Source organism: Schistocerca nitens, chromosome 1, assembly GCF_023898315.1.
Source record: "Schistocerca nitens isolate TAMUIC-IGC-003100 chromosome 1, iqSchNite1.1, whole genome shotgun sequence".
NCBI classification, from domain to species: Eukaryota; Metazoa; Arthropoda; class Insecta; order Orthoptera; family Acrididae; genus Schistocerca; species Schistocerca nitens.
Window position 1 is genome coordinate 236,948,780 of NC_064614.1, and position 25,263 is coordinate 236,974,042.

The 25,263-nt window shown below is 41.2% G+C and overlaps 1 protein-coding gene and 1 pseudogene across 1 annotated transcript in view; both read right to left on the minus strand.

Annotated features, from left to right (window-relative positions):
* The window catches only part of LOC126246492 (tyrosine kinase receptor Cad96Ca), a 527,884-nt gene that overhangs the window by 83,239 nt on the left and 419,382 nt on the right, over positions 1 to 25,263 (minus strand). The window lies entirely within an intron of this gene.
* Positions 21,551 to 21,668, minus strand: LOC126206562 (5S ribosomal RNA; annotated as a pseudogene).

Below are 25,263 nucleotides of genomic sequence, written 5' to 3' on the forward strand. Positions count from 1 at the left end.
GATTAGAAATCCCGGACAATCTCCTAGTTCCTCAGAGCTATAAGCTGCAGCTATAATAATATTTCTCAAAGTGGGCACTAGGAACTCTATTTACAGGCTTCAGGTTTTGTCAAATCGCTTTCTGGGAGTCAAGAACGTTAAATGGAGAGCCAGTGTTGAGAACGGCGAAAGACAGCATTAACAATATTCTAAAAGCTAGAAATTGACTCGACAAACAAACATTTTGTACTGCAATTATATTTTCCCTTATCAACCGCCGCCCCACATATGGTGCATCGGCCGGGAAACTTACTAAGTGAAAGTGATTTTTAACTATTCGGATTCGCGAGTGAAATGCGACACGCAGCTGAGTAAAAGAACAGTGAATGTGTTACGTGTGCATGTGAACGACGCAATTGGATTAACATCGCATCTGGATTCACGGAGCTGGCACTGAGTCTAGCGGTGCAGCCGGCATCGCGGGAAGCCAGTTTCACCTCACCGCAGCCATCCGACGCAGCAGCCGGAGACGCGCCTGCCATTGCGGGCCACGCAAACACATCACAGCCGTCGGAGTGCCGTCTGCAGTTCAACGCGTCACGTCGCCTCAGTAATCCTGGTACGCCGCGCCGACAACGTCGTGCAGAAGGAACTAAGTTAAGTGAAAAGCTGTTAAAATTTTTACTAACCTGCACTAAAAGACTGTCAGCGATGGAAACACCAAAAGAAACTGAGTTTAAAATTAAATTAGAACCTATGTCTGTTGAGGGAAATGTAAATTCAGACCATGATTCAATTGTAAATATGCATGAAAGTAGTGTTAAAGTAAAATATGAAGTATTGTCTCCTGACAGTAGTGTGAGAAGGGGCAATGATTCAGTGATAGAGACCCCTGTAGTAAAGCCGAAAATTGAAATTGTAAATTTATTGGAGGATAGTTTCTCTGGTGAATTAAAAATGAAACAGTCATCAGAGATAGTTGAATTTAAACAAAAGAAGTTAGACATGTCTGATCAATCAGATGTTTCATGTAGTTTTGATGATTCTGGTATTGGAGCTAGTTTTTCGTCACCTGAGTGTGATAAAAAGCCAGCTATTGAGCAACCCAAAGATGCTGGGGCTGTTGATCTAAATGTTATATTACAAGCAATAGCTGCCAGTAATGCAAAAATGACAGCTGAATTAAAGTATGAAATAAGTGAACAGGTCAAAAGTAGTAATGCTGAAATGTCAGCCAGTAATGCGCAAATGACAGCTGAACTAAAGTCTGAAATGGTGGCCAGTCAAACAAATTTTAATATGCGGTTTGAGGCAATGGATAATAAATTAGAATCCAATAAAGTTGAATTAGAAAATTCTTTCAAGGCTAGTTGCAATAAGTTGAAAGACGATCTGGACAGTTTGAATAATAAAATAGATTGCAACCATGAGGATATTAAGAAAAAGGTTGCTCAACAGTTTTCTGAAATGTATAAAACAGTTAAATCCGAAGTTGCTGAGGTTCGCAAAGACTTCCAAATGGAAGATGCGAAGCTGGAGCACAAGTTAACAGAAAAGATCGAGGCGGAATCTGAACTGTGCTCCGATAGATTTAAAGATGTTAATATAAAAATAAACATATGTCAAGCAGACGTAGATGCAATCAAAACTGACACTACTCATATTGTGCAAAGAGTAGATAATGTTGAGAGGAAAGTAGAAAATATAAGTACTAACATTGCTAACATTGAAAGTAAAGTAGCTTCGGTAACTTCTGGTAATGGTAGTGTACAACAAGTTGTAGCTGCAAACGCCGCTTTTATCGGGTGTCGGCAGTTCTTGCGGTTCGATCCAGATAAAAATATCCACCCGCTAGATTTCTGGAACGATTTTCAAGATGTGATTCCACCGACTTGGTCTGAACGAGAGAAAATCTCATTTATTAGAAGTCATTTAGCAGGCGATGCCATGCGTTGGTCAGCTGATGTAATGTTAAAGTGTAAAACATTAGCGGAGTTTAAAACAGCTTTTATTAATGAGTATTGGTCTAGCCATAAGCAAAATGAAGTGTTAAGAGAATTTTGGAGTGGAAAACGCTTCAATGCAGGCAAGGAATCAATTAAGGAATTTGCTAGGTCATGGATCTCACGTTTGTCACATTTGGACGAAAAGCTGAAACCAGAAATGATTATACTAGGTCTTGAAGCCAAACTGCCATGGTATTGGCAAACTAGAATTATATCTGCCCCTAGAGATAATCTGGATCGTTTCATTGAGTATTTGGAACGTGTAGAACGTGTTGCTGCCAATGAGGAGCAAGCACGTAATAACAGAAATGCCAATAACAATAATAGTAATTTTAGGAACGAGCAAAATGGCAATGTAAACATTAGAACAGTAGGTGTTCGCCAGCCTAGGAGAGGTAGGAATTGGGGGAATAATTATCAGAATCAACAATGGCATCCAAGGGATAATAATTTTGTTTCAAAAGGAAATATGCATGTAAACCACAGTACGGAAAGCAATGCTATGCAAGTTAACTATAATGAAAATAAAGGAAACAGCAGTAGGCCGAGGCAGGAAAACTAGTTCCCGTCTATGAGGACACTGGCGCTTAACAGGCGGTTACTTTTCCTAAGCCAGTAGTTACGATGATTGGTAAGACGGATCAAAATACTCAAACTGAACATGTGGATGAAGAGTCGGTAGCACCTAAGAATACGACAGAAATATTAGATCACTCACAGTATTTAATAGATACCGTGTTAGAGACGCTTTCTAAATGGGAAGAGAAAGAGAAGGCGCAGCTGTGTAATGATAGGGAAGAGCTACAAAATATTGAATTGACAGGTGAAGAAGCAGAAGAAATTCATGCTTATATTTACGATGAAGATGATGTGCTCTTATCTAAAGTGCCTGTGCAGGATGTTGATAATGTACTAATAGATTTAGGACAGGAGATATGTGAGAATGTAGAGGGTAGGCTGTTGAGGGTCGATGAACCCAGTAGCTGTGACCAGTTGTCACTTGAGAAGGAAACCGACGATAATGGTGAAAGTGGTTTAGCTGTAACTAGTGTTATGCCCGGTCTGGAGACGCAGAATCGCTCAGACTACAGTAATTTGGGTCATGTTCAGCAAACTAAATGTAATGAAGTCGTGCGGTGTTTCGATTTGAAATTAATGGACCGACTGGAAAAGGCAGCTGAAAATGTAATTCAGGAAACCCCTACACACTGTGACCTAAATGTAATGAAGACAGATGTTGATCACTTTAGTTGGAGACAAATCCAAAAGGAATTATTAGATGAATTTGAGAAACCACCTGTACAACCTAGAATAAGCCACCCTATAATAATAGTGAATATATTGGGTATCAATGTACGTTGTCTCTTAGACAGTGGAAGTGAGGTGAGTGCAATATCTCAGTCCTTCTTTGATGCATTACCAGGTAAAGACAAGCTTACAGTAATGAGGGTATCAGGACTAAGAATAATTGGTGCTACTGGCAAGGTGTCAAAAACAGTAAAGCAAGAAGCTTTACTGCCCTTTAACATTAATGATAATTTAATTGATCATCCATGTTTAATTGTAAACAATCTCAGTATTGAGGTTTTAATTGGCATAGATTTCCTGTCAAAATATCAGAGTGTTGTTGACTTTGAAAGAAGCCAGTTAAAAATGGTCTTGCCAATAACCGGAATAATTATAGTACCTTTTAGTGATAAACATGAAGTAACTAATGATGAAACTTGGGAGCTGCCTATACGAGTTCTGAAAAATAGGAGGTATTGGGACGAGGATGTTAGTCTTAGTACAAGTAAGCTAAACACAGAAGAAGAAGAAGAAGCAATTATTTTAGACAAAATAGAAGCTAAATTGCAGGAAATCGATAAAATTTCAGACGATCAAAAGGAAGAACTGAGACAGGTTCTAAAAAGGCATCATAAAGTATTTTCAGATCGACGTGGCGTGTTCATAGGCAGCCAATGAAGGCTGTAGGGAGGAGGTTGTTCTATAACCTCTACACAGTGTGGCAGCTGTGCAGTCCCAGCTGTGTGAGATCTTCTTTCCCTTTCAGGTCTCACTCACTCTTCATCCTTCGTATCTACAAAAATTTAGACCTCTTCTTTCCAACAAATTAAAACAAAATTTTCTGTTATGGCTATCAAGCCATGAATTATGTAACCATTCTATCCACCGATTAGCGAAACAAAATACCTGATATGACAAACCTAATAGTGACAAACAATAGAGAAGTATGACGTAAATAAAATAAAATGTATTTGAGTAACAATTATGTATAGAAGCTTGGTAATAGTGTAAGTACAATTGTTGTTTATTGGAAATGGTCCCATAATAGTAATTTAAAAGGAAGTACAAATTCATGTACAAGTAGGATCTGAAGTGGTAATGAAACTTAGTGTATGCATTAGAGCTAACTAAGAAATAGTTAAAGAGATTGCTTAGTGTTACGAAAAATATGCAGACAAGTGGTAAGAATAAACTCACCTGGTGTAGCAAGGAATGGCAGTGAAATAGAATTGAACATTGTTTGTGGTTGAGACGTGAAGGACACGTCCCTGAAGTATTTATAAAGTTGGAGCTGGCCATTATTTTGGGTGTAGTGTGTGAAAGGATACACCTACACGTATTGAGGTTATGAGTTGGAGGCGTGAATGCGACCATAGGTACCTTTATGTTAGATGAGACAGAGAAGCTCATGGTGTCCTATAGGTTTAAGGAAATTAGCATTACGCTCGTCCATAATTATTTGATGCATTTTAGTGGTAGGTCTGAGAGAGACTACCTGTGGTTTCAGCGTCCGATCGAGTGGAAATGGATTGCCACGTGAGCAAACTAATCAGCTGCAATACACTAGAGATATGAAATAAATGTGCTATCCTATGCTTTAAATGTTAATGAGTGAGTGTCAAATAAGTACATACACTAGCAATATAATTGAAAAACATAATGACAGACGTAAAACATTATTTTAGCTCAGCATAAATACACTTCACAGTAAGTACCTAATTTCAGATGTGGAATTGACAACAGCAGAGGACCAATAAGTGCATTTAGTAGTCAACTAAACGTAGTGTGTTTTGAACACTCACACCAGTACTATTACCAAAAGTTACTCACATGTATAAAGAAGCTGAGAACAACCACTAATCATACTCATACTATCTCTAAGAATAAGGTAATCAAAAATGAGTCAGTTAAGTGAATAAAAGACAAATGTATCAGAAATGTACTGAGCATTGGTTCAGTGTTCCGGCCCAGAAATAATAAATTCAGATTGAATATGAATTATGATGATATGCCTTTAGAGCATAAATTTTCTCTAGTACATGACTGAAGGCGTTTTGAGCCATTTGTTTACCAATTTATGACAATTAAGTAACCTCGAGAGTATTATTGAAAAAGATTCTGTTAACTTTGTTCCAGCAACATATTGAAGGCTAAGATGTATATATCCCCATTTCATTGTGACCCACCCTTAGATGTTAAGTGAACAGAGTCTGAGGCACTCTTTTTGTTTGTTCTACAGGACAAACCAGATAATGGCAGCCTGGTAGCTGCGTGAAAGCGTGGAGTGACTTGGACACAACTCACAGTGACCCCTCCCCTTTCCCCTTGTAATTTAGAGAGATCGAGAAGGACGCACACCATAGCAACTTCCCCTCCTCTACCCTTGTGAATGGAAGTGTAGGACGCCAGCCAAAGCGGCTACAACCACGTGTGTAAAAATTTAGTTGTGAACTTTTCTTTCAGGTTTATGAAAGACTGATAAGGAATAATCATCTGTTTATGTATCATGTTATCTTCCTTGAATTTGTGTGTGTAAAAATGTATTTGATGTATTTAATGTAACTAAGATTTTCACAGTTTTTCAATTTCTATGTGTTTGTTAGTCTAAGGCAATATGTATGCCAAAAATATTTCATTGACTTTGCTTAAAATTTGAGTAATGACATTTCTAAAGAGGCAGTGAAAATGCCCGCAATTTAAATGATTAATGTAGGAAATCAGTTTCTTTTAATATTTATATATGTTTGCAATTCAATTTTGATTTTTCATAGGGAGTTTAAATTGTACTCTTGCTTCCCTTTTTGTAATTAAATTTTTTTTTCTTTCATTCATTAACATTCATAAACAAAAACTTTAAGTAGAGGGTGATGTAGGGAAGCAGCCTACTCACGCTGCAGCAAATTCACATCAGTTTCCATTGTGTGTTAGTCAGTCTGCTAGCTCTGACGTCATAGATGTTGCGCAATACCTTAAAAATCAAGCAAATGACATAAAACTTTCCTAGTATGTCTGGAATAATGATAAACTAATGTGTGTTAAATATCAGCTTGATAACTTCAGCCGTTTCCTTTATTTGGACGTTTTTCTATAAAAATAATTGGCGGCACAGAAAAGAGCTAGAGACTGCAAAATTTGTATTTAGATTCAGCTTTCATAATGATTTAATAAAAATAGTACTTTGGATTTCACAAATTAAGATTTTAGTGTAAATTCATGATTTTGTGGTTTTCATCTCAAAACTAGAGGAAGCAAGATAGATTAAGTAAGCTTATAAATCATAATAGGATGTTTAGATTTTAATAGGTTGGAGGTCCGCTATGATGATGAAGCTGTAAAAAGTTTCTTTCAAATATCTATTAAATTATAGCAATAGCGGATCTCAGAAGGGACAGTTCAGAGCCCATCTGCTGCGTGCAGTGCAATTAAATTAATTCTCTCGCCTAAGTTATTAAAGTTAGCCACGTCAAAAATTTATTATCAATACTTCCTTGCGTGCTGAATGCACAGTTAAATTAGGAGCTTCATCGGCCTTCAGCAAGAGAAGCTAAAATTTATTATGCAACTTGAAGTGGTGCGTTACTAGCACAGCGGCTAGTCGAGACAGCCGATTTGATCGAGCGTTTTCTCAGCGGTCCGCACCCCGGCTTTATATATAAGAGCACTGTGCGAGGAAGCCAAGGCCCCAGTTCTCTCCAGACGCTGAATGACACGCCATCTGTGTCGGCAGACGCGCCGCGCCGGTATCACTGCTACTAACAGCCTCGGGTGCCGTATTCAGTTACTAGAGATGCGCGGAAACATGAAATCATTTCAAGTGACTTTCATTACCTAGCTTCAGTTTGCGTATTGTCGTATTTTCACGTGCCGTCGCGGGACAGACATTCTACCAATTATTTAGCGTGGCGTTTGATGAAATACTTTCATCAAATTATGGCGAGCATTCATTTCAATATTTAATTCGGACATTTATAGTTGCATCAGCGCAATAGACTCTGAACTGTTCTGTTAGTTAGGTTGTAGGGATACTCGTGTGTGTATTTGTGATTTGGAGAACATACCCAAATATTTTGGAATATTGTTTTTGATTAGAAATCCCGGACAATCTCCTAGTTCCTCAGAGCTATAAGCTGCAGCTATAATAATATTTCTCAAAGTGGGCACTAGGAACTCTATTTACAGGCTTCAGGTTTTGTCAAATCGCTTTCTGGGAGTCAAGAACGTTAAATGGAGAGCCAGTGTTGAGAACGGCGAAAGACAGCATTAACAATATTCTAAAAGCTAGAAATTGACCGCAAGCAAACATTAATGCAGCAATTTTACAACAACTACAAACAGCCAAAATCTCATTTCCGCCGCCCCACAATAGGACAGCAGAAGCATTCCTATGGAATAAAACCATCACTAAGCTCTACAACAATGTAACGTATGCGCATGAAAATATTTCGCAGCACATAGAATGTTTTGGAGGTGCATTGGATTGTGATATTATCGTAATTCTTGAATACTGACTTATTTTTTCTCTTAGCATTTCAATTTGCCTCGTTGCACCAAGACTGTGTGACGGCAGTAGGTTATGCATCACAGTGTGACGGCACCAGGTTATGCGGGCCACCGTCATCATCGGCAGGGCCAAAGGAGAGACAGTATTGAGACCTAGAATTCCTGTTATCCCAAGAAACTTGCTTTTCCAGCTCAAACGCTTGCAGTTGTCTTTGAAAATGGCGTTCTCGATCACTATAAATGTTAAGGACAAACGTTAAAAGTGTCAGGGATTCATCAGGCCACACCATGTTTTTCGCACAGTCAACAATTCCATGTCATCCACTTTTCGTGGCGTATGTTGCGAGAGCAATAGATGTTCAGCAAACGTGGAAGTGTACACGTTTTCTTCATTTTTACCTTCCGTGTGTTCTTTATATCTTACTTCTATGGGTCAACCTGTCTGTCCAACGTAATAGTTGGGGCAGTCGCCATAAGTAATTTTGTAAACTCTGGATTTAATGCTAAGTTCTTCCCGTGCCCCAACAGTATGTATCACTCTTTGTATTAAGCTATTGTTTACGGAAAAGGCAACTCTGTAATCGTATTGCTTCTGTAGAAGTCTCATTTTCCCATATGATACGATCCCCAAAAATGGAATAGAAATAAAGTTATTACCCTCACTCTTTATCGCCCTGTTATCTCTTATGGTTGAACATTTTACAGCTGTTTTTTTCCTAACAATTTGGTCAATTAACATAGGGTCGTATTCATTGTTAGTAGCTATGGATTTTACTAAAGATATATCTTTTCCTAAACAATCCTGTTCTAAAGGTGTGTTCACGGCACGATGAACCCCAGAGTGAAAGAAGGCAATTTTGTGAGACTGGGGATAACAAGAATCTGCTGGGATAATATTACCAGAAAAAGTATTTTTACGAAAAATGTCGAAGCTAATTGTGTTGTAAAATAACTTAAGCTTCAAATCAAGCAATAGCAATATTTTTATCTTGAAACTCTTCCACTGGTCCGTGTTTGCATACAAAAGCAACAATATGGAAGTGTCTGTCAGCTTTGAAGCAAAACACTTCTGTTATTTGCTTATTTATTTATTTATTCCCAAAATATTTTCAGCGACGGGTATCACTAGTGTGTTCTTTGGTTCTAAAACATGCAGAAATAACATACCTATAAAACATTATTACATGTGTATCGTTGGTTCCAAATATGGTTTTCCGTGAACAATTTCATAATACCTTTTTTACAAGACGTCACTTTTTTTTGGTCCCGGCATACAACATATCATCTGTAATTGTTTGAGTGGCTGTTAGTAAACAAACACAAAAACATGAACTTACGTATGTCAGCGTTACACAGTTGGGAATGGGGTAGTGTTGTGGATACAGTTTCGATGTGTACGAGGTGGTTACGTAGTTAGTTATGTACTCAAGTATGTTGGACGGCTTGCAGATACTTTTAGACACAGAAAAAAATAACTTTCGCACCTTGTTCGTTATCCAGAACATTAAGCAGTCTTGCTGCTCACATGTGTCGCGATAAATGTATCACATATTGCGACAAGGTTATGAAACTTGTAGCGGCTTTTCTGACGACTTCTGTTCCTTATTTATGTCACTGTGTGTGATAAGACTGTGTCCGTTCTTTTACGGCGGTAAAGAGTGCGTTGTTGCAACACGCACACACATAAATAAGGAACAAAAGTCGTCAAACTCCCGCTATAATTTTCATAACCTTCTCGCAATATGCGACACATTTATCGCGACACGCGCGAACAGCAAGATGGTGTTATGTTTTGGGTTACGAACAAGGTGCGAAAGTTATGATTTTGTGTGTCTTAAAGTATCTGCAAGCCGTCCAACGAACGTGAGTACATGACAAACTACGTAACAACCTACTATACATCGAAACTGAATCCGCAACACTACCGCAATCCCGATTGAATAACGCTGGCATTCATAAATTCACATTCTTTTATTTGTTTACTAACAGTAGCAGACACATGCTGAGAAAAAACGGCCACAAAAAACATAGAAAATATAAAAGAATCGTAAAACCATTCTGTGGCGTACATTAAATAAGGTATTACGAAATCGTTCACGGAAAACATTATATGGAACCAAATAGTACACATATAATAATGTTTACAATGTTTTGTAAGTAAGTTATTTTTGCATGTTTTAGAATCAAAGAACCCACTGACGACGGTGGTATTTGTCGCTGAAACTATTCTTGGAATAAATAAATAAATAAATACATAACGAAAGTGTTTTGCATCGAGGTGGACACACAATCCCATATTGTTGACTCAGTTATATCAGAAAAAAATTCTATTTAATGCAGCAAATCTACAGAGGAAAGTTATTGATTCAAACTTGTATTACGAAGAGGAAAACTTGATTCACAAGTTCCTTCGTTCTGAAAAACACCGTCGACCCTTCTATGACCATATGTACATCAATAAACGAAAAAGAAATAGTTTTGCGAAACAATGTGTGAAATTGTGTACTTAAAATCGAACGCGCAAAAAATTTTAAAGAGTATCAGTCCAAGCAGGGCACAAGAGATTTGTGGTAGTCTTCAAACCATTAATACAATATGATCACGTATTCATTAAGCACAATGAAGAATACCTGAAACAGTTTTTTGGAGATCACAGAGGTGTTTCGTTAAGAGTGTGCGAAATGTCTTTCAGAAAAACCGTGTAATTCTGTGGCAGATAACAGAGCAAAAAATATTCCTGTACGTAGAATAAATGACAGTTTTCACTCCAATTACAGTGACTGTTCTAATCTGCGGAAAATAACAACATACTTCACCAGGCTTGTCAAAGGCTGGATAGAGTCCAGAAAGACGCCCGTCTCCGTACGGACAATTTAACAGCTTTGTCGGGTCAGGGCACTAGTAATTGGCTGAAGAAATGGAGCACAAAATTGCCGAGTGGTCTGTTCCGTCATCAAAGCATACTTCATATGCAAAGTAACTTTCCTGCAGCGTAACAGTCAATAAATCAGCCATCCATGCTACGGCAATAGAGGCAGCGGGTCGCGAAATTTCCGATTCTCCAGTGCAGAACGACCAGCGGCGGACAATATGATGGACGTGGAAACAATATAGACGATCTTTTCGTGTCCGTTTTAACAGTCAGCACGAGAAAGAGTACACAAAATCTGCGACTGACGAAACTGTCCATTTTTTTCGTGTGGGCGAAAATAGCCCAATATTCGTGAAAGAAATCTTGAAGATTTCCCAATTCGACTGTTTTTGACAAACATACAGTTTGCTACTGTTGGCACTGTTTCAAATAGTGCAATTAATGACATAACTTCATGGCTTATAGAAAAAAAAACGAACACTGAATCACAGTAAGAATCAGTTTTTACAGTTTCTAATACACAATTCAACAAACCCCGACATTTTAGTTTCACAGAAAGGCATATGATTAGTGAAGCTCGACAGTAATCTTCATTCGCCTATGACGTATGGTATTATATTTTGGAGTAACTCTTCCCATTTTCAAATGATATTTTTGGCTCAGAAACGAGTGGTTCGGGCAATAAGTGGTGTAAGTTCGCGAATTTCTTGTCGACCTCTGTTCATTGGTCTGGGTATTCTGACATTGGTCTCTTAATATATGTATTCTTTACTGTCGTTTCTTGTTAACAATATTAGCTAATCCCAAAGAACTAGCAGCTTTCACTCAGTTAGTGCTAGGCAGAAATCGAATCTGCATTTGGACCGCACTTACTTGAGTCTTGCGCAGAAAGGTGTACCGTATAATGCTCCATCCATTTTCAGGAAGCAAAGATCAAAGCAGTGATACACGCGCCTACAAATCTAAACTGAAGAATTTCCTCATCGGTCATTCCTATTCTGTTGAGGAGTTCCTTGAAAAACTAAGCTTATTCCTGTGTTATATTGTTGATTGCGTTTACATAAACTTATGGCATGTCTTTTTTTTGGGTTCATGGACATTTTATTTTACCTGTTGTTAAGTTTATGCTGTAATTTCATGTGCTGCCAAGTTCCATGACCTTGGAGGTTTGTTACTCAATTTGATCCTACGGAACTAGACGTGTAAAATAAAATAAAAAATACCTCTTGCACCATTGGCCAATTTTTTTTCCATACTCCGCAAGCCATCTGACGGTGTGTGGCGGAGGGTACCCTCAGTACCTCTATCGGTTCTCCCTTCTATTCCAGTCTCGTATTGTTCGTGGAAAGAAGGATTGTCGGTATGCTTCTGTGTGGGCTCTAATCTCTCTGATTTTATCCTCATGGTCTCTTCGCGAGATATACGTAGGAGGGAGCAATATACTGCTTGACTCTTCGATGAAGGTATGTTCTCGAAACTTCAACAAAAGCCCGTACCGAGCTACTGAGCGTCTCTCCTGCAGAGTCTTCCACTGGAGTTTATCTATCATCTCCGTAAGGCTTTTGCGATTACTAAATAATACTGTAACGAAGCGCGTTGCTCTCCGTTGGATCTTCTCTGTCTCTTCTATCAACCCTATCTGGTCCGGATCCCACACTGCTGAGCAGTATTCAAGCAGTGGGCGAACAAGCGTACTGTAACCTACTTCCTTTGTCTTCGGATTGCATTTCCTTAGGATTCTTCCAATGAATCTCAGTCTGGCATCTGCTTTAACGACGATCAACTTTATATGATCATTCCATTTTAAATCACTCCTAATGCGTACTCCCAGATAATTAATGGAATTAACTGCTTCCAGTTGCTGACCTGCTATTTTATAGCTAAATGATAAGGGATCTATCTTTCTATGTATTTGCAGCGCATTACACTTGTCTACATTGAGATTCAATTGCCATTCCCTGCACCATGCGTCAATTCGCTGCAGATCCTCCTGCATTTCAGTACAATTTTCCATTATTACAACCTCTCGATACACCACAGTATCATCTGCAAAAAGCCTCAGTGAACTTTCGATGTCATCCAAAAGGTCATTTATGTCGTATATTGTGAATAGCAACAGTCCTATGACACTCCCCTGCGGCACACCTGAAATCACTCTCACTTCGGAAGGCTTCTCTCCATTGAGAATGACATGCTGCGTTCTGTTATCTAGGAACTCTTCAATCCAATCACACAATTGGTCTGATAGTCCATATGCTCTTACTTTGTTCATTAAACGACTGTGGGGAACTGTATCGAACGCCTTGCGGAAGTCAAGAAACACGGCATCTACCTGTGAACCCGTGTCTATGGCCCTCTGAGTCTCGTGGACGAATAGCGCGAGCAGGGTTTCACACGACCGTCTTTTTCGAAACCCATGCTGATTCCTACAGAGTAGATTTCTAGTCTCCAGAAAAGTCATTATACTCGAACATAATACGTGTTCCAAAATTCTACAACTGATCGACCTGCTTTACAGGTCATTTTCAAACGTAGTCTACAAACGAACGGAACGGAGATATTAGGTTGGTGCCTAAATTCGTAACGTTTTTCCATCACAACAGATACACATAACACAGGCTTTAGTCTTCAATAATATATTCTCCTTCACTATTTACAACAGTCTGAAAATTCTGAGGTAACTTTTCGATTCTGCCACTGTATAGATTACGTGGTTCTCAGGCAATCATCTCGTCGACCAATGTTCAGAGCGCATTTTCATCCGGAAAGGACGTTACTTGTAGGTTGTTCAGTAGGGAGAGGAAAAGGTGAAAATCTTGGGCTGCAAGATAAGGTGAATAACGTGAGCGCGGAATGACTTCCCAAGCCAAATGCCGTATAGTTTTTGTTGGTAGTCTAGCAGAATACAGGCGAACGTTAGCGTGGAGTATCATGACTTCCTGGTCGTTGCTCTTTGACTGCGTCTGCGATACGTCTCAGTTGTTCACAATAAACGTAAGCAGTGAATATTACAACTCTGGGAAGCAATTCCTAGTAAATCACACCTACGTTGTTCCACCGGATGCCTAACATTATTGTTTGTGGATGCGCGCAAGTCTTTGCACAGGGAGTTGCCGGTTTGTTTCTGCTCAGCATTCCATTCTTTTCCTTGCGTTAGCATAGAGAGAGAATTTCTTATCACCAGAAACGGTACAGGATAGGAATGGTCGGTGTTGTTCACTAGGCAGTTGATGATAAGCAAGCAGAGCTGCACGTATGGCCAGCAGCTGACTTTCGTGATTTTGGCTCAGAGCATGCCGTATCCATGCAAGAGATTTTTGAACTCTCAGTGTATTCTTTCCACCTATCCTCTCTCTCCTCTGCATTTAACAATGGAATTCCCGTTGCTCTCATGATGTTACCATTCTTGCTTTTAATTTCACTGAAGGTTGTTTTGACTTTGCTATATGCTGAGTCACTCAGTCCTTCCGACAATCATTTTTTTTCGATTTATTCACATTTTTCATGCAGCCATTTCGTCTTAGCTTCCCTGCACTTCCTATTTATTATATTCCTCATTACTACACGCAGTAAGCTTTCCGATTTCAATTTTGGTGCTCGCTTGCTGATAGGCTATATCCGCCGTTTTATAATAGGATAATTGTACAATAGATCGGGAGCTGTAATTATATGGTTCAAATGGCTCTGAGCACTATGGGTCTTACCATCTGAGGTCATCAGTCTCCTAGAACTTAGAACTACTTAAACCTAACTAACTTAAGGACGTCACACACATCCATGCCCGAGGCAGAATTCGAACCTGCGACCGTAGTGGTCGCGCGGTTCCAAACTGAAGCGCCTAGAACCGATCGGCTACCAAGGCCGGCGCTGTAATTATAGTTTGTCTGTTCGATGTAAAATAATACTTTTTGTATTTCAGTAACATATAGTGGTGGTATCAGGTTGGTGCACATGTGAACTCAAATAGCGACAGTGGACTATAAATAAAAAATGACAATCGACTAATAAACCCGTAGCAACCGGAATGCCAACTTGCAAAGCAAAAACGCTACGAACTTATCCACCAACTTGTTACCATCATTGTACGTTTGTTTTCACCTGCCTCGAGATGACTGGGTATTTGTGTTGTCCTCATCATTCATGAACGTGGCGAGACTGGACTGAGCATACATGGGGGACTTGTACGGGCGCTGATAACCGCGCCGTTGAGCGCCCTACAAACCAAACATCATCATCATCATCATCATCATCATCATCATCATCATCATTGTACGTTTGGCTTACTGACCTACAAAGAGTATTGTTTTACAACGGACAGCCTGAAATTGTATTTACAGCTGTCGACCTACTGTACAATTATCCTATTATAAAACGGCGGATATAGCCTATCAGCAAGCGAGCACATAACGTGCAAGCATCAAAATTAAAATCAGAAAGCTTATTGCGTGCAATAATGAGGAATGTAATACATAGGAAGTGCAGGGAAGCTAAGACGAAATGGTGGCGTGAAAAATGTGAAGAAATCGGAAAAAATCGAAAAAGAAATGATTATCGGAAGGTCTGATTCAGCATATAGCAAAGTCAAAACAACCTTCCGTAAAATTAAAAGCAAGGGTGGTAACTTCATGAGAGCAACGGGAATTCCACTGTTAAATGCAGAGGAGAGAGCGGATAGGTGGAAAGAATACACTGAAGGCCTCGATGAGTGGGAAGATTTGTCTGATGTGATAGAAGAAACAGGAGTCGAGTAAGGGGGTCCAGTATTAGAATCAGAATTTAAGAGATTTGGAGTACTTACGATCAAATAAGGCAGAAGGGATAGATACAAATAAGGCAGAAGGGATAGATAACATTCCATCAGAATTTCTAAAATCATTAGGGAAAGTGGCAACAAAACGACTATTCACGTTGGTGTGTAGAACGCATAATTCTAGCGACATACTACTTGACTTTCGGAAAAATATCATCCAGACAATTCCGAAGACTGCAAGACCAGACAAATATGACAATTATCACACAATCTGCTTAACGGCTCATTTATCCAAACTGCTGACAAGAATAATATACTGGAGGAGGCAATTCTGACGTTGCGGTTGATAATGGAAGCAAGACTCAAGAAAAATCAAGACACATTTATAGGATTTGTCGACCTGGGAAAAGCGTTCGACAATGTAAAATGATCCAAGTGGTTCGAAATTCTGATAAAAAGAGGAGTAAGCTATAGAGGGAGAGATGGATATTATACAATATGTACAAGAGCCAAGAGGGAATAACAAGAGTGGACGACCAAGAATGAGCCGCGCGGAGTGATCGTGCGGTTTGAGGCGCCATGTCACGGACTGCGCGGCCCCTCCCGCCGGAGGTTCGAGTCCTCCCTCGGGCATGAGTGTGTGTGTGTGTGTGTGTGTGTGTTGTTCATAGCATAAGTTAGTTTAAGTAGTGTGTAAGTCTAGGGACCGATGTCCTCCGCAGTTTCGTCCCTTAGGAATTGATACACATTTGAACAAGAATGAAGTGCTCACATTAAATAGGTTGTAAGGCAGGGATGTTGCCTTTCGCCCCTACTGTTCAATTTGTACCTAGAAGAAGGTTCAAGGGTAGAACTAAAATTCAAGGTGAAAGGAAATCAATGATATGATTCGCTGACGACATTGCTATCCTGAGCGAAAGTGAAAAAAAAAATTACGTGATCTGCAGAGTGGAATGAACAGTCCAACGAGTACACAATATGTGTTGAGAGTAAATCGGAGAGAGGCGAAAGTAATGAGAAGTAGCAGAACAGCGAGTAACTTAAAATCAGGATTGATGGTCATGAAATGGCTGAAATTATGGAATTCTGCTACCTGGGCAGTAAAATGACCAATGTCGGACGGAGCACGGACATCAAAAGCAGAGTAGCACTGGCAAAAAGGCCATTCCTGTCCAAGAGAAGTCTACTACTATCAAACATAGGCCTTCATTTGTGGAAGACACTTTTGAGAATGTACGTCGTCTGGAGGATAACATTGTTTGTCAGTGGAACTCCTGCAGGAAAACCAGAACAAAACAGAATCGAAGCATTTGAGATGTGGCGCTAGAGACAATGTTCAAAATTAGGTGGGCTGATAACGTAAGGAACGAGGAGGTTCTGCGCCGAATCGAATGGTGTATGTGGTAAACGCTGACAAGGATAAGGGACAGCATGATAGGACATCTGTCAAATCGTCAGAGAATGACTTCTAGGGTGCTAGAGGTAGCTGTAGAGGGCAAAAACTAAAGGCAGACGGAGATTGTAATACATCCAGCAAATAATTCAGGACGTAGGTTGTAAGTTCTACTCGGACATGAAGATGTTGGCACACGAGGGGAAGTCGTAGCGGGTCGCATCAAACCAGTTAGAAGACTGATGACTCAAAAAAGAAAAAAAAAATGTCATTTTAAAGCAGTTCGTCGATGTACACTGATCAGCCAGAACGTTATGACCACCGATCATTAATATAAACCCGTCCAGGCGATAGCAGCGTCACCTGGCGGGGAATGACTGCTATTTAGACACACGCTCGGTGAATGTTGTATGAGTCAGCGTGCTGTCTGGGTGTAGGATGGGAAAGACGCCAATCTGAGTTTGACCGAGGGCAGATTATGATGGCCCGGAGGCTCGGCACAAGCATTTCGGAACGTTAGAGGACTGCTGTGGTCAGTGACTTCAACATGAGACGAAATCAAGGTGAAACCACGTCCAGCCGTCGTGGGGTTGGGCGGCCACCTCTCATTACAGTTGTCGGACGTCGTAGGCCGGGCAGACTGGTAAAACAGGACAGGCAGCGAACTGTGGAGGAACTAACATCGGGCTTTAATGCTGGGCAGAGACCAAGTGCGTCTGAACACTCTTAACGATGGGCCTCCGCGACCGACGACCCATGTGAACCGTGCTGTTGGTTTCCGCCCTATGTGGGAGGACAGACCGTATCCTTTAGTTGGCATGGTTGCGGTTGTTTGTCTTCTTCTCGTCTTGACTGGCGCCACTCGTTTCGCAAGCGTTGCCTGTCCGCTAGTGGCAGCAGCGGCGGATATCGATATGTAGTAACTGTTCCCCTATCTTTGGGGCGACGTCGTCGTTTTTCCGTGTCGTGTGAGTGTGGCAGTTCAGTTGGGGACTGAGGAGGAGTCAGGTCCGTGCAGTGCGAGAACACGCCGGGACAGCTGGCGGCGCGCATGGGCTGCCAGATGGAAGGTCTGTGGTATCGAGGGTGCACGACCTCGTTGTAAACCAGATCCTACAGGCTTTAAGATGAGTGCATTTCAAGTCAAGTAGAGAAACCTCCACCAATGTGATATCTCGCGATTCTCCAGTGACTTGGTTCGTGTTGCTGCTCATACTGCTCATAGTGTCGCTGAGGCGAAGAGCAGCGAGTGGAGTGCTTGGGGAAAAGGGATCTGATTAGCTTTCCACGACTTCTTATAACTATTTACTGCGTTCAGCTTGTTACAATTTGTTAAGTTCGACCAGCGGTAATTTTCCTTGCCTGGGTGACCGCGAACGCCCCAGTGACCTGCCCTGGGCGTTAGTGTATGAAACGGCAGTGTACGTTTACTCGCCTTGCCGCTGCTGTCCGGTAAGGCGTGTAGTTTTGACATCTTTATCAAGTGTAGACCGGTTGGTGATTCTTCTACTGTGGTGGCAGTGATTCCTTTCTAGTTCCGGGCGCTCTAAGCACAGTTTTCTGTGGGCGTAACGCAGCCCGCCGGTTCCGGCTTTGGCGTATTGTTCCATTCTAGCATTTGGTTTATTGGACGTCAGGTAGCTTCAGCAAGATTGTCTTTAGTCATTCGTTAGACTGCCACTAGTCTGAGTTAACATCTTGTGAAGTGAATGCAACTCTTGGCTTCTTATCTCATCGCTCGCGAAAGTGTTTGTTGCCAGACCTTCTCAGAGGTCGATTCCTGGAGCACCGTCTGTGATTGGTCATTGTGTTTTATTATTGCATTATTTATTACCATACCTTGTAATGTTTACATGAAAGTTTATATATGTCTAGTTAATAGTTCCGGTAGCCTTCTGGAATAAATCTAGCAGTGTAAGAATTGTGTCACAAGGTTACCATCATCTCATTTCACCCGATTGGTGGTCAGTTGCTTGTTTCTTTTAATTAACCTTTGCTTGTATTTGCTGTTTTACAGCAGGTTTCTAAATTTTTTATATAATTGCCGTTCCTGGCGTGTAAGGCCTTCAGCCGTGATTGTGGTCATTTGCTTAGAAAAAAATAAATCGATATTTTTATTTTGGCAGTAAGCCTTAAAACCTTATGTAGTGCCATTCCTGGAGTCTGATACCTTCTGTTGTGCTTGTGGCCACTTTTCAATATTTCAATACCTGTAAGTTGTAATTGCAGCGAGTTCTCAAACATCCTTAATTTATTGCCATTCTCGGCGTGTAAGGTCTTCAGCCGTGATCATAGTGGCTTTTTTTTTTAGGATTATCTGTATCTGTATTTTATGGTGATTTACTAAATTGAAACGCACTGAAAACACTATTATTTACACAGTTGTTTATTCCTTCATTAATAACGCATGGTTTTTTTATTTAGTGTTGAGTCTGGAATTACTGTTTTAAAAATAAATGTGTGTAACTGTAAAAGGGGAAGAACAGTAACTGATTATGACCCTGTCCACAATCGTAACCGAATCCTGCCTTCCCTTAACTTTTCGGGTCACACCATGCATGTACCAGTGTTAACACCACGACATCGGCAACTACGACTGAAATGGCCACGTGACCATCGGCGCTGGGCATTGGCGTAGTGGCAGAGAGTCGCATGGCAGTACCTTCTTCATCATGCCGATGGGAGGGCGCGAATCTGGCGTCTTCCAGGGTAACAGCTCCTTGACCCCAGTACTGCGGCACGAAGACAAGCTGACGGCGGCTCCATTTTGGCACCATGACGGCCAAGGAGTATCGTACATAGGTTGCGAACCACATACACCCCTTCATGACAATCATTTTCCTCGACGGGAGTGGCATTTTTCAAAAAGATAGTGCTTCATGTCACAAGGCTAGGAATGTTATAGAGCAGTTCGACGAACACAGTGGCGAATTCCAGTTGCTGTGCTGGCCCCAAAACTCACCAGATCTGCACCTGGTAGAACACAACTGGGATGTGATTGGACGTGACATCAGAGTTCATCGCCCCCCTCCCCGGAATTTACGGGAATTAGGCGACTTGTGTGTTCAGATGAGGTGCCGGTCTGAGGTGCCTTGCCACGGTTCGCGCAGCTAGACCCGTCGGAGGTTAGAGTCCTCCCTCGGGCATGGGTGTGTATGTTGTCCTTAGCGTAAGTTACTTTAATTAGATTAAGTAGTGTGTAAGCCTAAGGACCTTAGCAGTTTGGTCCCTTAGGAACTTACCACAAATTTCCAAATAATTTCTGTTTACGCCAATAAACCACATGTGAAACGGTAACTCGAAATTAAATTATGGTAAGCTAAAGTAGCTATCCTGCTTTCTTACTGCTACGCCCCGATTTTTATTTCCAACAGATCAAACATGGAATACAAAAAATGTGGCTGTATTCCACTTCGCATACCGACAGTTACGTAGCATTTTAAGCGCATTAATTGAAATATAATTAATTTTTTACCCTATTTTCCATTCAAGATTTTTTTCTCTCTTGAATACGAAGAGAGTCTGCTTTGTACAAATATTGTCTTTTTGCAACTTTCTCTTACTCCTAACTAACGTTTTCTAGGTATGAGCCCGCTCTCCTCTCAACACAGCCGCTAATTTAGCGTAGGTGACAGTAAAATCACTACTTTTCCTCTTCTGAGCTATGCTTGTTTCACGTGGCAACCGGAGCCGATGCGGAACTCGGTGAATCGTATGAGACAATTTCCATGGAAATAACATCATCTGCCCGCATCTCGTGGTCGTGCGGTAGCGTTCTCGCTTCCCACGCCCGGGTTCCCGGGTTCGATTCCCGGCGGGGTCAGGGATTTTTTCTGCCTCGTGATGGCTGGGTGTTGTGTGCTGTCCTTAGGTTAGTTAGGTTTAAGTAGTTCTAAGTTCTAGGGGACTGATGACCATAGATGTTAAGTCCCACAGTGCCCAGAGCCATTTTTTAACATCATCTATTTTCAGCTGTTGCTGACTGGCAGACACAGTGTGCAATTGTTGCCTGCAAAGTTTACATTGGAGCATCAGCATTCTCATTCAAAGTCCATTTATTAGCCGACAAGTCACCAGATTACATTATTCATTGGAAATTGACTTTGTTCGGTGTTACACAGTAACCTTCTAGTTGAAAGTAGTTTGCGTTATTGCTTCGCTTCGCAGGCTGGCACAACGAATTGCTGTTGGCGTCGTTTAAGTTAATGGGAACGGGAAGGTGAACTGGCGAATTGTGACAACCAAGACAAGAGAACGTTCTTGCAAAATGTTGGGGTATGAGGAAGCCAGTGAGCAGTGATGTGTAAACAAACATAAAGAAGAAGAAAATGCCGAATTGAATGTGGTTCGTGTTTCTGAACAAGGAAGACGAAGAAAGTGCTTACGATAACTATTCTATTTAAGACATGCAAAAATTCAGTCTATTGAACACAAATTTGTCTGATACACTACAGTACATAAGGAAATAACAACGGCGAAAACTTCACAAAGCTTTTGTCCTAGGTTAGAGGAGAAACAATGAGATCAAATACAGTACACAGGGGATTAATTTTTAAATAAAGCACTGCGTTTTCAGGCCACAAGTGGCCCATCGGGACCATCACACCGCCGTATCATCCCCAGCTGAAGATGCGGATAGGAGGGGCGTGTGGTCAGCACACCGCTCTCCCGGTCGTTATGATGGTTTTCATTGACCGGAGCCGCTACTGTTCGGTCGTGTAGCTCCTCAATTGTCATCACGAGGCTGAGTGCACCCCGAAAAATGGCAACAGCGCATGGCGGCCCGGATGGTCACCCATCCAAGTGCTGACCACGCCCGACAGCGCTTAACTTCGGTGATCTGACGGGAACCGGTGTATCCACTGCGGCAAGGCCGCTGCCGAATTTTTAAAAGTCGGTACATTAAAAGAAAGATCATGTGACCAAGCAGAGCGCAGAGTATGACACACTAGACGGAAATCGGTCCACTGCCCTTGAACGCCTGTCAAGCTCTTACAGTAATATTCCGCTGACAATCACGTAAATACCCAGTTGTCAGCTTTTCATAAGGAAGAACATGTTAAGCTGGGAGTAAATAGGACAAGTGTCGGACTGCAGACCGCTGATTGGGAGATACACTTGACAGGGCTCCCACTTTTATAAGGCACTGCATCAATTACGAATTTGAAGACTTCACACAGAAATACACGTATACCAACAAAAGCCCTCCGCTGCTCTTTCCTATTAATACATGATCAGTTTTGTACTCTTCATCCCATGCCAAACATTTGGACACAGCCCTTAACGAGACCTTTAGATTGCTGGTAGGTTGCTTAAAGGCTACTACGGTTGACAGTCTACACCAGCTTGAAGGAATACCACAAAGTTTTCAGTTTTCTCGTAGGGAAACAGCGTCGGTTAAGGTGAGGGTGAGATTGGGCTGTTAAGGAGGTCCACCAACTGTACGAACACTATCTTCAGATACTCAAGTTTAGAGAAAGCTTCCTCCGAGCGCCACTAGAATAATATGCTTCCCAGGGACACCTCGCTGTAAAACTGGATTTTTAGGCAGACTGAGGACTTCATTGAATAGCTTCAAAGCTAGACAAGAGAGATGTGGCTACATCGACCCCAGCCACATGAATGCAGAGGCCGGCGAAGAGCAAACCATGAGACACAAACTGCTACGTTTTGATTCGTGCTTGGAAGACGACTTGTTTCAGACAGTACAAAATACGTCTGACAGTATTATTCGAATGCGTTTGATAAACTTTTCTGTTTTCAGTGTGATATTGAAATGTGAAAAACGGAGATTCAAACAAGAATATAAAAATAATAATGATAATGTCTGCACGATAAAAATATTTAAGATTGTATGTAAAGAGGAACACAATCCAAAAATCGTGTTTTATTTAGACGAAACATGGATTCACACAATTTACACTACGAATAAACAGCGGCAACGTCAAACTTGTGAGCATTATCGTGGAATGAAAGTTCCAACCAACGGCTAAATGTCACTAACTGCTCAGTACGTGACAAACTTCCGCTTATAAGAACAGCTGAGTGAACTGTGTTATCTACACGTCTTCTTGGGTGCATACACCTGGATTGAGTCGCTCTGGTTGAGATTTCAATCGGGAATTTCGGGAGAAACAAATTTCCGCAGCAGAGCTTGTAGAACAAATGAGCAGCAAAAAGTGGTTTTTGCATTCCTACGCATTCCTGTGACACACAGTACTGTCGTCGTTGAGCGTGGTCGGAAGGTACAGTTACCATCAACATTTTTTTTTTCCGAAATATGACCCGGAGAAACTGGTTGTAAGAATTCTAGATTTAGTAGATCAGTGTTTAAGCATCTATCCGCTACCAGCTACGCATACCTCGAATTTAACTTGTGGAATGGAATGTGCCAGGTAGATGCAGGCACCAGGCATACAGTGTGAAACGCGTATAAGTGGAGATATTCCTATTAGTGACTGAGACGGTGTACTGATCAACATTACATCAGTATTTACGTAATTTGTGAACTAACAATTATAGCTATTACAAGACGTATATGTTTTATAGGTTGGATAGTATCTACAAGTACATGTTGCAACAAGTTAGATATTAAAGTGTGAACACGTGGATGCAAAATGGATAGTCTGTACTTCCGGACGTCGTTAACTTTGCGGCTCAGGTACGGGCATGCAGAAAACGTTACGTCGTGAAGTTTGTGATGTATTTGTGGGAACACGGTTTTACACAGAGAAAAAATAACCAACACTCTGATGTATGTCCATATGAAGGTGCCACATATTTAAAAAATCTGCACTTGTACCTGTTACACACCGTACATAGCGACGTGCAGAAGTTTATCAGTGAAGGAGTATCAAAAATTATACACGGGGTGTTTCCCTGGTAATGTTACAGCCTTTCACGGTAAAGGCTGAATTACACTGTAGGAAATACTGCAACCAGCCACAAATTTTTCTGAAATGATTTGATTGGCCTGAGCTCACCGTCAGAGCCTTCACTTCTTGCAAGTTTTACATTTGTGTCTTCCTAAAAAGCCCTCCATTACATACTATAAGGCAGAGATTTCGTTTTCTTTTAGAATCCATACTGATCAGTGAACTGGACTATTTTCAGTCTGAGATGTGAAACTCTGCGACGAGATCGACTAAGTCGAAATTTACAAAGCCGAACGTGCACTAAGATAGATCTGCCCCCGCGCCTCAGAGGAATGCGTAAACGAAGAAAACTTATAAAATAGCTGGAGAGGGATAAAGGGACTGGAGAAAGAGTTATCTGTTAGCCCAGATGCAAAACCTCACTTTAAAAAATCAATTTTTCTGATAATCCTACATCCTCCGCTTGACATTTGCTTACTACCTTCCGTTTATATCATTTTCACATTTTAGACAGATGTATTACTTGAAAGCTCATTTCTCTGCGAACGAGCACGAATACCATATTCACGACAGAAGACAGGGAGTGTAGACAGAATGCAGAACTGTGATACATACGGCGTGAAATATCAGACAGCAGGAATTCATTTCCCGGATATTACGCCTTTTCAAGATTTGGCAAGAAGCTTGACATTTGGCATCAAGTGGCTGTGCAGTGATGTGCACCAATGGTTCATTGAGCAAATGTGTTACTGCAATTTTTAATTCTCCAGTTACACCTCAATAGAGTAATTCAGTTCAGTGACGCACACTACGTGCTAGTTCAAACAGCTATACTGAATCTCAGGTAATAACATAACTGCTTAAACAGGGCCTATGTATCTTCTATTATAGGACCAAAGTATCGATCGTCGAATAGATCAGGCCTATTAAGGAGGCGGCTAGGCAAGCACAAACACGAGCGCCCGCACCCGCACCTCTCCTAGGAAGTGGTCAAAAAATGGTTCAAATGGCTCTGAGCACTATGGGACTCAACATCTTAGGTCATAAGTCCCCTAGAACTTAGAACTACTTAAACGTAACTAACCTAAGGACATCACACACACCCATGCCCGAGGCAGGATTCGAACCTGCGACCGTAGCAGTCGCGCGGTTCCGGACTGCAGCGCCAGAACCGCACGGCCACCGCGGCCGGCAGGAAGTGGTCACTCGAGATAATGTGGGGTAGTCAGACGTCATTACGTAGCGAAAGGGAAGTGGAAATTATTAAGAGGAATGGCAGTGTATTAGGCTCGTCGTAGCCATAGCGTCGAGTGTACGTCGTAACGACGCAGTGTTTAAAGTGGAGAGGGGCTCTTTTATTGATAAGCAGCTTGGAGACTGATTTAGGAAGTTCGAAGTGAATGTCAGATACACCAAAATTTCCAACACGTCAGCGCAAGATGTCTATACGTTCATGCACTGTAACGAAAAAGTGTTTCCAGTAATAGTTAGAGCGGGTTGAGCTTTCCCAGCCTGAAAGAAGTTATTTTTCAAACTGGCGGTGTCAGCGTGTGGTCGTCGTCCGTGTTGTTGGTGCATAATCCATGAACGTACTGTCCAGT